Consider the following 13,867-nt stretch of genomic DNA (forward strand, 5'->3'; position numbering starts at 1 on the left):
TTTCAACATACATAAAAATGAAATGTATGACAATAGTTTAAAGTCAAGTAAAAAGTAAAAAGAATGAAAAAGATATTCTGTACTAACATAAATTTAAAGAAATTAGGAGTGGCTATATTAATATCAGACAAAGTAGATTCCATCATCCAATATTTTAGATCTAAGATACAGTACCAATTTCAACCTTGAATTAAAATCTTCACCCAGGCAGTGAAACAAGAACATGCTGTCATCATTACTGCCCAACTCTTTTACTCATGCTATAAAAGTTGGAAGTCAAACTTCTAATGGCCTTTTTATGGTCTTTTCTAGTTCTACATCATGGTACTCTCTGAAAAATAACCATAATATTGTAAGAGAATTACAATATTTAAACATCCAAATCTGACCAGTTTCTAGATATATTTGTCATTTTTATCACAGAAACAGGTTTCATGGAATTAAAGAATTATAATAAAAATCCAAAGCCTGCGACTGAGCAATTTAACTATTTTTAATGATGGTGAACAGTAAATACATGATCAGAAACATAAAATATTAACATCAAAGTGAAATACAGAAAGGCTCAGAAAGTACTAATGGCCTAAAGGAATGTAGTAGAGAATTTAAAAGACTATAAAGTTCACAAGAGAACATGACAAGAATCTAACACTCAAAACAGTAAAAGCCAATCTTATACTTGTTTAACCTACTGAAAAATTCTCTGTATTCTGGACAGCCACAGTCTAAGACTTCAGCAATGAAAATATAATTAAGATATGCTAATATTGGACAAGAAAATAGTTAAGACCTGGGGATGTGGAAATGTCTTCCATACTGCTCAGGTGGGTAGTACGTGAACATGGGAAGGATTCTAGGGGTGGTGTGAAGAACTGCAGAAGTCCCAGAAAATGTTTTCGCTTTTAAAGAAGGCATAAATCAGAAAGGTGGGAAGTTTCCATTAACGGAAACATTTCATAGACCTTTGCCCTGCTCTGCATGCAGAGAACAGAAATATCTATTTCAGGGAAATTCTGTGAGCAGAATTCAGGGAAATCAACAAGTTTGGTGCAGCTGGCTTTGACAGCAGTTTCAAATAGAAGTTTCAAAATGGACCTAAAAAAACTATCATGTTTCACTGCAAAAGCACCAACTTTGAAGTTGGAACCCTTTAGTTTTCAAACCTGGCTCTACAAGTTTATAAATTGTGAGAACTTGGTCAAGCCTCTTGCTTGCTCAACATCTCAGTTTTTTTAATCAATAAAATTGAATAATATCTTCCTCACAGGGTTGTTAATAAGGACTTGCTCATATACATAAAGAATTGAAGTCACAGCTGAGCACTTAGTAAGGCCTAACTAAACAATACCAATTATTAAGAAAAATCAGGACCAATCTCACCACTTTTATTCAACATAGTTTTGGAAGTCCTAGCCATGGCAATCAGAGAAGAAAAAGAAATAAATGGAATCCAAATTGGAAAAGAAGTAAAACTGTCACTGTTTGCAGATGACATGATACTATACATAGAAAATCCTAAAGCTGCTACCAGGAAACCACTAGAGCTAATCAATGAATTTGGTAAAGTTGCAGGATACAAAATACACAGAAATCTCTTGCATTCCTATACACCAATGACGAAAGATTAGAGAAATTAAGGAAAACAATCCCATTTACCATCACATCAAAATGAATAAAACACCTAGGAATAAATCTACCTGAGGAGGCAAAAGACCTGTCCTCAGAAAACTATCAGATAGTGATGAAAGAAATCAAAGATGACACAAACAGATAGAGAGATACACTATGTTCTTAGATTGGAAGAATCATTATTATCAAAATGACTATACTACCCAAAGCAATCTACAGAGTCAGTGCAATCCCTATCAAATTACCAATGACATTTTTCACATAATTAGAACAAAAAATTTTACAATTTGTATGGAAACACAAAAGACCCTGAATAGCCAAAGCAATCTTAAGAAAAATGGAGCTGCAGCAATCAGGCTCCCCAACTTCAGACTATACTACAAAGCTACAGTAATCAAAACAGTATGGTACTGGCACAAAAACAGAGATATAGATCAATGGAACAGAATAGAAAGCCCAGAGATAAACCCATGCACCTATGGTCAACTAATCTATGACAAAGGAGGCAAGGATATACAATGGAGAAAAGACAGCGTCTTCAATAAGTGGTGCTGGGAAAACTGGACAGCTACATGTAAAATAATGAAATTAGAACACTCCCTAACACCATACACAAAAATAAACTCAAAATGGATTAAAGACCTAAATGTAAGACCAGATACTATAAAACTCTTAGAGGAAACCATAGGCAGAACACTCTCTGACATGAATCGTAGCAACCTTTTTTGATCCACCTCCTAAAGTAATGAAAATAAGAACAAAAACAAACAAATGGGACCTAATTAAACTTAAAAGCTTTTGCATAGCAAAGGAAACCATAAACAAAATGAAAAGACAACCCACAGAATGGGAGAAAATATTTGCAAACAATGCGACCAACAAGTGATTAATCTCCAAAATATACGAACAGCTCATGTGGCTCAATATCAAAAAAAACCCAATAAAAAAATTTGAAGATCATTTTTGTACCATTTTTTAAATTGGTACAGCCACTATGGAGAACAGTATGGAGGTTCCTTAAAAAACTAAAAATAGAGCTACCATATGATCCAGCAACCCCACTCCTGGGCATATACCTGGAAAAATCATACTTCAAAAAGATATATGCACCCCAATGTTCATAGCAGCACTATTTACAATAGCCAAGACATGGAAGCAACCTAAATGTCCATCGACAGAGGAATGGATAAAGAAGATGTGATACATACATACAATGGAATATTACTCAGCCATAAAAAAAGAACAAAATAATTCCATTTACAGCAACATGGATGGACCTAGAGACTGTCATACTGAGTGAAGTAAGTCAGACAGAGAAAGACAAATACCATATGATATCACTTATGTGTGGAATCTAAAAAAAAAATGGTGCAAATGAACTTATCTACAAAACAGAAAGAGTCACAGATGTAGAAAACAATCTATGGTTACCATGGGGGAAGGGAAGAGGGATAAATTGGAAGATTGGAATTGACATATACACACTACTATACATAAAACAGATAACTAATACGGACCTACTGTATAGCACAGGGAACTCTACACAGTACTTCATAATGACCTATATGGGAAAAGAATCTAAAAAAGAGTTTATATATATGTACATGTATAACTGATTCACTTTGCTGTGCACCTGAAACTAAGAGAACTATCAACTATACTCCAATAAAAAAATTTTTTTAATAATAAAAAAATAATAATTAAAACCATCTTTCCTAAAGGGCCAGAAAATGCTGGCTGACTGGCAAATGAATGTAAGATTGCTGACATAAAGGGAGCTGAATCTGTATGAGAAAAACTAAATTACAAAATTAAATAGTGCTCATTTAAGCAAGTAATGAGGCTGTGTTAGTCTTCAAAAATGGCTGCTATCACTTCTTTCCCTTCCTATAAAAGCAAGTCACTCTTCCCATTGAGAAGTGGAGTCTACTTCCCTTCTGAATTTGGGTTGGTCTTGTAACTTGGGTAGAAGTGACACTGTGCTAGATCCAGTCCTAGACTCTAAGCTCTGGGTGACTGCTAATAAGAAGCCTGACTAACCTGAGACTACCGTGCTGTAAGAAGACCCTAGCTAGCCACATGAAAAGGACATGTGGAGAAGCAGCAAAGCATAAGGCATTCAAGCAAAGTTTCCTTGGAACTTCTAGCCCAGCCAAGATGCCAACTGAATGCAAAGAACTGACTAACCCTAGTTGACATCATCTGAGGAAGAAAAACCACCCAGCTAAGCCCACTCACTCAACCCACAGAATCATATAAAAAAAATTTTTTTTTAAGTTTTGGGCAATGGATAAATAAAAGAGTCTAAACCCACCAACCATCAACTGTATTTCTCTGGGGCCTCAGACTGTCAGAAGCAGCTCGTCAAATTGTCATTCCTCCCTTAACAGATTTTTATTGGGGTGTGTGCACTAGGAGTTCTGGACAACACTGGAAATGAGCATCATCCTCAAAAGTGAAACGGAGAACTGCAATTCCTGAAACATTCTCTTTGCAGGACAAGCCTAGACTCACTGGGTAGGCACTGCAAATAAGAACCGAGCCAGTGAAAACAGCCAGAATACCTCTGGCAGAGGGGTGGATCCTTTCTGATCTACAGCTAAAAGAACGCTTCGCAAAAAAAAAAAACTTTTTCTGACAGAGCCCATAGAAAGCCATCTTGCAACTATATCTCACTTTTAGGAAACCTAAATTTACCAAAGCCACTTTGGTAATTTTTTCTTTCCCTGCATAGAACTGATACTTAAGAACACAACCACAATCAGTCTTTTCAAATGCATCACCTCACTGGGATTTGATTTATGGTTTAAGAACCTGTTGGAGTCAGGGTTTTCCCTCCCTTTCGTGAATAATAAATTGATTGCCATAACTAGTGGTCAATGCTGTGATGCCAGAAGATAGTTCTAAAAACACAAGATAATAAAATAGACGGAGTCCTTGAAATGCTTGGTCTTCCCCTTTGTAATTCTATTCCTTTCCTTAGAGTAAAACCCTTTCTCAGTCTTTAAATTACAGCTGGCTTATTATCACCCTCAACTGATTATGGATTAAAAAAAAGTTTTCTACCTCTTCCCACAAATTTTCCACGTAACCCATTTCCCACATCTTGTGGCAGGAAACAGCATGAAGAATGATTCTGGGCATAAAAGCTTTTCAGGTCTTTAATACAGTGAACTCACCTCAATATTTCTCTGATTTGCTGTCAGTGACCTTACTCTAAAGAGCCTTCAATGAAGTCATCTCCAGAATTTCAAGACAGTTATTTATTGGTTTATTCCTTTTACTCCACCATTTAACTTCATAAAATAAAATTAAGTTCTAAATTAAACGAATTTTAAGTAGCAGTTACTAACAGCAAGGCCAGGAAGACTTAACTTTTGATCTCAAAATTGCCTGTTTTTATATCCAAAGTAGCATTCATTTTTATACACATCTTCCAAAAAGAATGAAATAAATAGGCTTGGGTTTTAATAGAGAGAAAAACAAACAACATCAAAAAAAAAAGAGAAACTCTCATTAATTGAATATTTAATGTTAGTCAAGTAAGTGCCCATCACATCCCAAGTAGCAGAAATATAAAGATAAAACAGCCCCAGCTCCCAAGAAGTATATGAGTTAACAGAGATGCAGACACAGAACAAACTATGTACAACATCTTGGGAAGAGCAAATACAACAACGGGATACAAAGGGTGGACTGTGCACAGACGAAGTGGAAGGGCAAGGACGAAAGGATCCTGAGGCAGTACATTTGAGCAGGGCCTACAAACAAATGGTGCGAGAGAAGCAGGAAAAGGATAGGATAAGGCACATTCCAGACAGAGGAAAAGTCCCAGAACAGAAGCCTGAGAATCACCATGCATCTTCAGGAAATATGAAGAATGAGTATAATAAGCAGATGTGGGAAGGGAGGATGTATTAGCTTCATATAAGTTGCTCTAACAAGTTACCACAAACTAGGTGCCTCAAAATAACAGAACTCTATTCTCACAATTCTAGAGGACAGAAGTCAAAAATCAAGTTGTCAACAGGGTTGATTCCTTCAGAAGGCTCTGAGGGAAAATCTGTTTTATGCCTCTCTCCTAGCTTCTGGTGGTTGCTGCAATACTTGGGGTTCCTTGGCTTGTAGCTGCCTCACTCTAATTTCTGCCTCTATTGTCATGGACCCTTCCTCCCGTGTGTCTACAAATGGCCTTCTTATAAGGATACCAGTCATTGGATTTAGGGTCTCCCTAATTCAATATGATCACGCCCTAACTAATCACATGTGCAAAGACAATTTCCAAATAAGGTGACATTCTGATGTTCCAGATGGACATGAAAGTTAGTTTGGGAAACACTGTTGAACCCAGTACAGAGGCCATGCTGAGGAGCGTGGATGCTGTAAGGCTTATGTTTTTGTACTATCTGTAAGCCACCCACTCTTCTATTTTACTTCATTGTATTTAAAAATGTCATTAGGTCAGTTCTCTTTTTTTCCTTGTATAATTTATTTTAAAAGGAAGCATCCTATCATTATTATAAATGAAAATCTTTCTTGCCATAAACTATAAGGTATCTATAAAATATTTACTAAATTTTAATGAAAGTATCTCAACAAATATACAAATAATAAATCTGATTGATGTGAAAAATGTCTACCTGTAAATAGGTTCCTCAGTGATGAGAATGGAACTGTTGGTGACTACTTATAATAAAAGAAATTTGGCTCATCTTCACTGGGTTTAAAAAGATGAGGTTCCACATCAGTAGGACAATTCTCCCCTCACAGGCCGAAAATCCTGATTTACTGTACACATAACTGAAGAGAGCCAAAGAAATTTAACCCCCTTGACTGATATAATTGAGAACTGAGAATCCGTTCCTAACCAAAATGATAATCATCACTTCTGCTCAACAATCTCTTGTCACCAGAAGCCATCTGACCAAAGCACTAGAACCTGTTCTACTTCAAAATGTTTTACGTTATTCGATAATAATGGAATAATGGAAAAAAGATTCTCCATAACGTTCACCCCTGCCTCACAATTTGAGAAAATTCTTTCAAGGATCTTCTAGCAAATCTTTCGAGTAACTTCTCATAATGTCCCAAATATTGTTGACAAGTTCTTCACGTGGGTTCTTTAGGAGGTTTCATTGCCAGGTCTTTCAGACAAGACTTTCAGTATTGTTGAGCAGATGAATGGGCCTAAAGGGCCCTGGATGTAATCATAACTGCTACCATTTACTCACCACTGCTATGTACAGCCACTGCATGAAGCTATCAATATGCTTTTCCTCATTTAACTATCACAACTTCTTCAAAATTGCTATTATTATTATAGTATATTACACTATATTATAGCACTCTATAGCTGAGGAGACTGAAGTTCAGAGAAGCAATGAGATTTGCTGAAACTTACACTGCCCGTAGGGGAAGAAGAGTCATGGCTCCAACCCAGGTAGGTCAGCTTCCAGCACCGGTACCCTGTGACCTCATGGGGACATGAACTGGAATTGGGGCTACAGCCCTTTCTCACCTTTCCTAGGACACCTGGTCCTTAGATTCCAGCACCAGCCTGAGGCACAAGGCCACGGTGTTTCTGCCTGGGAAATCCATGCAACTGGGCTGCAGGGAAACCCATCACAGGATGAGTGGCCAGTGGAAGTTGGTAGGGGGAGCAGAGGAGAAGTGTGGGGGCCTGAGCATGGAAGAAGTAAATGTGTCTAAGTTGGGACCACCACCAATGAACCTGATAAAAGGCTCTCCTCCTCCCTTCCCAATCTCTTCTTATCCTCCATGCCTCCACCCCTAACTCAGCTCTGGGCAACTCTGCCTCCCAGCCAGGTCCATTCCAGTAATGCTTAATTCTCTTCAACTACCATGCAAGGCACAAAGAGGGAAACACTGCTGTATTCAATGAAGATCTATCAAAGGTTTTTAAGTAGGGAAGTGGCCTGATACAATCCACCTTTAAGAAATGTGAAGGGGAATGGGAGTCTTCAGGTCTAGAGATGACCTAAATTGCTATCATAACAATTCATCTGGGAGACCACAAAGTCTTAAACTAGAGAAGTGGTAGGGGGAGCAAAGAGGAAGGAGTGGATCTGAAAGCCAAAAAGTAAAATGGTGAAATGGACCCTGGTGTGAGTGGCTGAAGAGTCCAAGTGAGGTAGGTTTCCAGTTTGAGCAGGTGGGTGGATGCTGATACCATTAAGCACAAGAAGGAAGAAAGGAAGAGGTGTGTGTCAGAAGGTAATTGGTTCAGTTTGGGAGGCAGTACCCAGCCTGTTAGAAATGACTAGTAAGTAGATGGAGCTCAGAACAAGCCCTTACCCTGAGACAATGACAACCAAAGCCTTGGACATGGATGCACTCAGACAGCAATCTCAGGAAGAGCAAGCAGAGTCCCAGGGACAGAAAACTTGCAAACATCAGCCTTTAAGAAATAGGGGAGGACCCGGACAAATGAAGGGGAGTGGTCAGAAAGGAAGGGGACCTGGAGAGCAAGGCCACAGAGGCCGTATGCACAGACATTTTCAAGGAGGGTGTGAGCACAGTGTGAAATATGGCTAAGAAGTGAAGGAGGATAAAGGATTCAAAGAAGCCTCAGGATGTCGCCAGCAGGGGCTTATTCGTGACCTTGAGAAGAGTCACATTTGGGAGAAAATGTCAAAGCCAGGGCACAGGGGGTGCAGAGTAACTAGGAAGCAAGGTGAATGTGGCAGGTACAGACAACTGTTCCAAGAAATTTAGCAGAAAAAAAGGGAAAAAATAGAACAGTAACTTAAGTTGGAGCAGACTTGGTGGGAACGGGGTTGTTTGTTTTATTTTGAATTTAGGGTCAGAGCATAAAGGAAAGAACCAGAAAAACAGGGTGGGGGAAGGGGGGAGGACTAAAAGCAAGAGAGAAAGAGAAATAAATTTCTGGAAAAAGATCCCAAGGATGTAAAAGAGGATGGGTGGAAGGTTGAAGCAGCAGATAATGGGGGGTCACTCAAGAAGAAAATAGGCACATGAGTGGGGCCTAGGTGTAATCATAACTGCTACCAATTACTCAGTACTACTACGTGAAGCCACTGCGTGAAGCTATCAATATGTATTTTCTCATTTAACTCTTACAACTCTGAAGTAGCTACTATTATTATCTGTACTCTACAACCGGGGAATCTTAGATTCCAACAGGTGATAAGGTTTGCTGAAGCTTACATTGCCCTTAAGAAAACAAGGGGGATTATGGAGACAGGAGTTGAAGGCATGAAACAGAAAGTGGAGGACGCTACATGCAAAGTATAAATTGCTGTGGCTTCCCAAATAGGGAGACAAACCATGCCAGATATGATTAAATGCCATTTCCTGCTCCAGGCTGCAGGGATCAAGGCATGGATAGTGAAGTTTCTGTAATCAACTTATGTAACAGTGATCACTATGACCCGTTTGGATGACCAGGGGAAACTGCAAACTCTTTAAAATGGTTTAGATGTGGCACAGCCCTGCCCTAGGCTAGATTCAAGAATAGGAAAGAAGCTTCCCAAATGCCAGTGGCTTTAACCCATTTACATGTAATTTCTCAATAATTTTAAAAACTCTCCACTTTCCTATCACTTTGCTTTCAACCTAATGAAAACACAGCTTTAATCTGAGGGAGGAGAATTGATTACATCTAAATTTATTCAGCTGGTTAAGAGATCCAGAGGCAATTACTAATTTACATTTTTATCACTGCCTTTTTAAACTTGATTTAAACAGGTTCTGTCTATTGGTCCATTGTTTTAAGAAACTCCTCAAAGCTTCCTGATTTTTAATCAATCTTTTTTTAATACTGTCATTTCTCATGGACTTCTGAAGTCACGAAGTCCATGACTCACCGACTTCTGCTTTGTGTCTATGAAAACCTTGGCTGGAAGATTTTATTTTCCCTTATGGATTTTATTCTCTACAGCTAAAAGCATCAAGGAAATTTTAACTTTGTATTTCTATGAGGCTTCTTTCAAGGTGTGTTGACAGTGTAACTGACGGTCTGGTTGCAAATCGAGAATTTGTGGTTCTTTCTAAAAACATACTTTCAAGATCAACCAATACCTGAAAGAAGAGTTCCAATGTATAAACATAAGATGACAGTTCCAATATATAATTCAGGAAGTTTCCTTCCCTGGGCAGTTGCTTTCACACATGCATAATATCAACTAATTCTTATTATTCACAAGTAAAATTTAAAGATACAAATGCAAGGTCTCTACCCTAGAGGAGTTTACAGATCCCCCAACCCCTGCCAACATTCATGAGCATATGTCTAAACACACTACACCAGCTCTTCCTGCAAGCATCTGGGACCCTACCTTCAGGCTTTCTCTGGCCACAGGACTATGCCTGAAGTGCTCAGGGAATTAATTCCCTGGAGAGCAGCCATCAAGCAATGACAAATAAAATACAGTGGAGAGATACCTCAGTATCCATACCCCTCAGGTGAGACAATTCTGAGACGCATTGTATAGTTTCTCCAAGGTCCTCAGCAGGACGGAGCCCCAGCTGCCCTCAACAGTCACCTGCTCATCAAGGCATCTTTTATGGGCTTCTTCCCTCCCCTCTCACTTCCCTACTCTCTTTCTTGGAGGGTCCTGGAATCTCTCTCCAAATGAACTACTTATACTCAAAGTTGGTGACTGTTGGGGAAACAAGATAGGTTCAAAAGAACAGTCACCAGGTTAGAGATGGCAGCAAATTACCACATAAAGTTGCAAAATCTAACTAACCAGACACCCTGTTCCTTGACAATGCTGACAACTTTGTGGTTTCTTCTTATTGGCATAACTGTGGTTTCTCGGTTATGCAAAAGAGAAGAAACTTAGGAGAGGAAATAGCCTTGACTTTCATGAAACCATCTCAGTCAGGGTTCAGTCCAGGAAACAGAGTTTATGCCAGAGTTCTCTATTTTAATAGAGAATATTTTATATAGGAAACTAGTCATAAAGGGGCTGGAAAAGCCAAATGGCCAAAGAGGACAATAATGCAGAGATGTGCAAGAAAGAAGCTACTATCTAGTTCCTCAAGATGTTCAATGTATAGTTTACCTTATGATCCAGTCATTCTACTCCTAGGTCTATCTCTTTTTGCTTAAGAGAACTGAGAATTTCAATCTGAGAATTGAAAACATAAGTTCACACAAAAACTTACAAATGAAACTTCATAGCAGCATTATTCATAATAGCCCAAAAAATGCAAACCAAATGTTCATCAGCTGATGAATGGATAGATAAGTGAAATGTGGTATATCCATACAATGGGAATATCATTCAGCCACAAAATTGATGTACTGATATATACTGCAACGTGGATGAACCTTGAAGACATTATGCTAATTGAAAGAAGCCAGTCACAAAAGGCCATGTGTTGTATGATTCCATGTACATGAAATATGCAGAAGAGGCAAACCACAGAGACAAAAAGTAAATTTGTGTTTGCCAGGGGCTGTGAGGAGAAGAGAACTGAAGTGACTGCTAATGGGTACAAGTGTTCTTTCTGGGACGATGAAAATGTTTTAGAAATGTTCTACAATTAGATATTGGTGATATTTGCATAAGTCTGTGAATAATAAAATAAATAATAGCAAATAAGTAAATAATAATAAAAACCAAAGAATTGTACACTTTGAAAAGGTGAATTCTATGGTATCTGAATTATATTTCAATCAGAAGAATGAAAAAAAAAAGGAAAGAAGGAAGAAAGGAAACAAGGGAAATAAAGAGAGAAAGGAGCCACTATCAACCTCTGAGCAAGAGGGACAAAGGGCTGAGGTGCTTTACCAGAGCCCCCAGAAGAAACTGAGGCCACTGCAGAAGGGACTATGAGGTGGGAGCTGGAACCAGAGAAGAGGCACAGCCACTGGCAGACACTCAACCTGAAGCAGAAGGAGACAGCAAGAAGTGCCCAGGAAGACATGCCCTGGCTTCTCCCTTCCTCCTGCCCACCATTCTCTTGCTGTTGGCCAAACCTAACTGGAAACCAGTTAGCAAGGGAACCTAAGAAACAGACTGCAGGTGCTGGCCCAATAATAAAAAGAAGAGCAAGGGAAGGGCAGGGAATGGGTTTAAGAAGAAACAGGCAAATGTCTTGCATAGAATCCCACCTCTTCAAATGTGAAACTCTTCCCAGTTGAGATTATTAATACAATGTGGCCAACAGGATGGGTATTATTTGTGAAAATCTAACACAATCACTCAATGAATGCTTTTTTGGAAATAATGGAGGAAGAAGGGGATAGTTATTTCGGTAGCAGTTACATTAAAATGGAAAAGCAAGCGTTACCTTAAGCCAAATGGGCACTCTCATTTGGTCTTCCATTCTGCAAATATTACTGAGCACCCTAAGGACACACAGTAAGACTGACACTATCCTTGACCTCAAGGAGATCATTAAGGAACTCTCAGTCTACGGATGGGAAAAAATAATAACCAGGCCTGATTAATATAAATCAAAAATTCAGGAATCATTACAGAATGGGAATTGTTTATTTAATATGTAAATTTTAATAGTGCTTTCTTTTCAAATACCTCAGAGAGTTTAAAACTAGAAGGGGAGCCTTTGGAAGGGTGCCAAAGAACCCTCCATTCTCACTCTATTTCAGTCTATCTAAACATCTTTACCTCGGGGCAGGCTGCAGTCTTCTTCAACTATATTCCCACATACCTACTTCCGATTCGCTATACTGCAAGGAATACCCACTTAAACACAGAATAGAACTTGTAGCTCAAATTTCCCAATGAAAACAACCTGGGGATGGGGGAACAAAGTCAAATTTAGACTGACCCAAGTTTCTACAAACCCTTCGGGACATTTAAAATCCCCAAGCAGATATGGTTCCAACCAACTCTTGACATTCAGATAGTGAGTTATTATTCTGACATCTGTGAGCTGCTGCACCTTGCTGTTAATTTCATCCCTAGAAACAGTGTTGGCACAGAATCGACTCTTACAGGCATTAATATGAACTGAGGTTAGATTCCTGCTGACTATACGAATGCCTTTAATCTAGGGTATATGTCATACCTTGAAGAAATCCTAAAACAGAATTATTAAAGATGTCTTTCTTTAAAAAAAAAACAGGCAGGTGGTTCTTTTTCCTTTATATAAGCAAGTGAATCACAAAAGCAAATGTCCTCTTTTTGCTTAAGGCCAAAACAATGTCAAATAAAATAAAGCAAAAGATAAACACATACCTCTGAGGCCATACTTCACTCATTTCCACCTTTCCTCCTGCATAATTCTCAATATTAACACAGCTTGGGAGGATGAGTGACCAGATTTAGGAAAGGGTAAAGGATAGAATTTAGCAAAGAAAAGCAAATGGGACTACTAAACCCCTGAAAGTATATGCAAATGTTTCCAAGGATAAAATACTTTAAGGCAAATCCATATATAAAAAAGAACTGAATCACCATTATAGTAAAGTCAGACTTTTCAACAGTTTACTTGAAATATAAAATTTATTTTAGACTCCAACCATACATGAAGGCACAGCACAAAGACAACTGTTTTGTTTCTCAACATGTATTTATGTCAAGCACTCAACGTAAGATCCAAGAACAAAACTGGTTATCAGCTGTGGACACCTAAAGTGAGAGTCCATTTGGCTACAAAACTTCAAAATAATTTTCCTTTGGAGCTCTGGAAAGAAAAACTATCAACACTTGATGATATGTGTGTGTGAATCAACAGATATATTAACTTCATAATATATAACATAGTAATTCATAATAAAGATATTAAGCTATGTTAATATATTTCATCAATATCTTCAAACATAGCAAACATAAAAACACTACTAAACATAAAATCTTCCCCAGAAGTGACTTTAAATACCTCTTTTAATTTGCTCAATTAAGGTAATTCCCAATTACCAGTTTATTTTGTTTTCAAGATCTTATTGAAATAACCAGAAGAAATTAAAAATTCCTGAAGTTATAGTATTCATTATCTCTTGATTACTTATACTGTATACAGCCCAGCAGGGGGTGTTTTAAGCTAAAATACTTAATAATCTCATTCACACTAAAGAATACATGAAACACAAACGCAGCAAGAATGGTCCATTTTCCTATGACTATTTGCACCTATCTAATAAGTAAAGAGGAAGATGGGAATATTCTAGGCAGATGAAGAATCATGAAAAGAAAACTGAGCATGTTGGCTGAAGTGTGTGTGAAATTATTAAACATCAAAGATAACTGGTATTCATCTAGACACACAATAGCAAATTATT

The sequence above is a fragment of the Balaenoptera acutorostrata genome, chromosome 19 (assembly GCF_949987535.1).
Source record: "Balaenoptera acutorostrata chromosome 19, mBalAcu1.1, whole genome shotgun sequence".
Lineage (NCBI taxonomy): Eukaryota > Metazoa > Chordata > Mammalia > Artiodactyla > Balaenopteridae > Balaenoptera > Balaenoptera acutorostrata.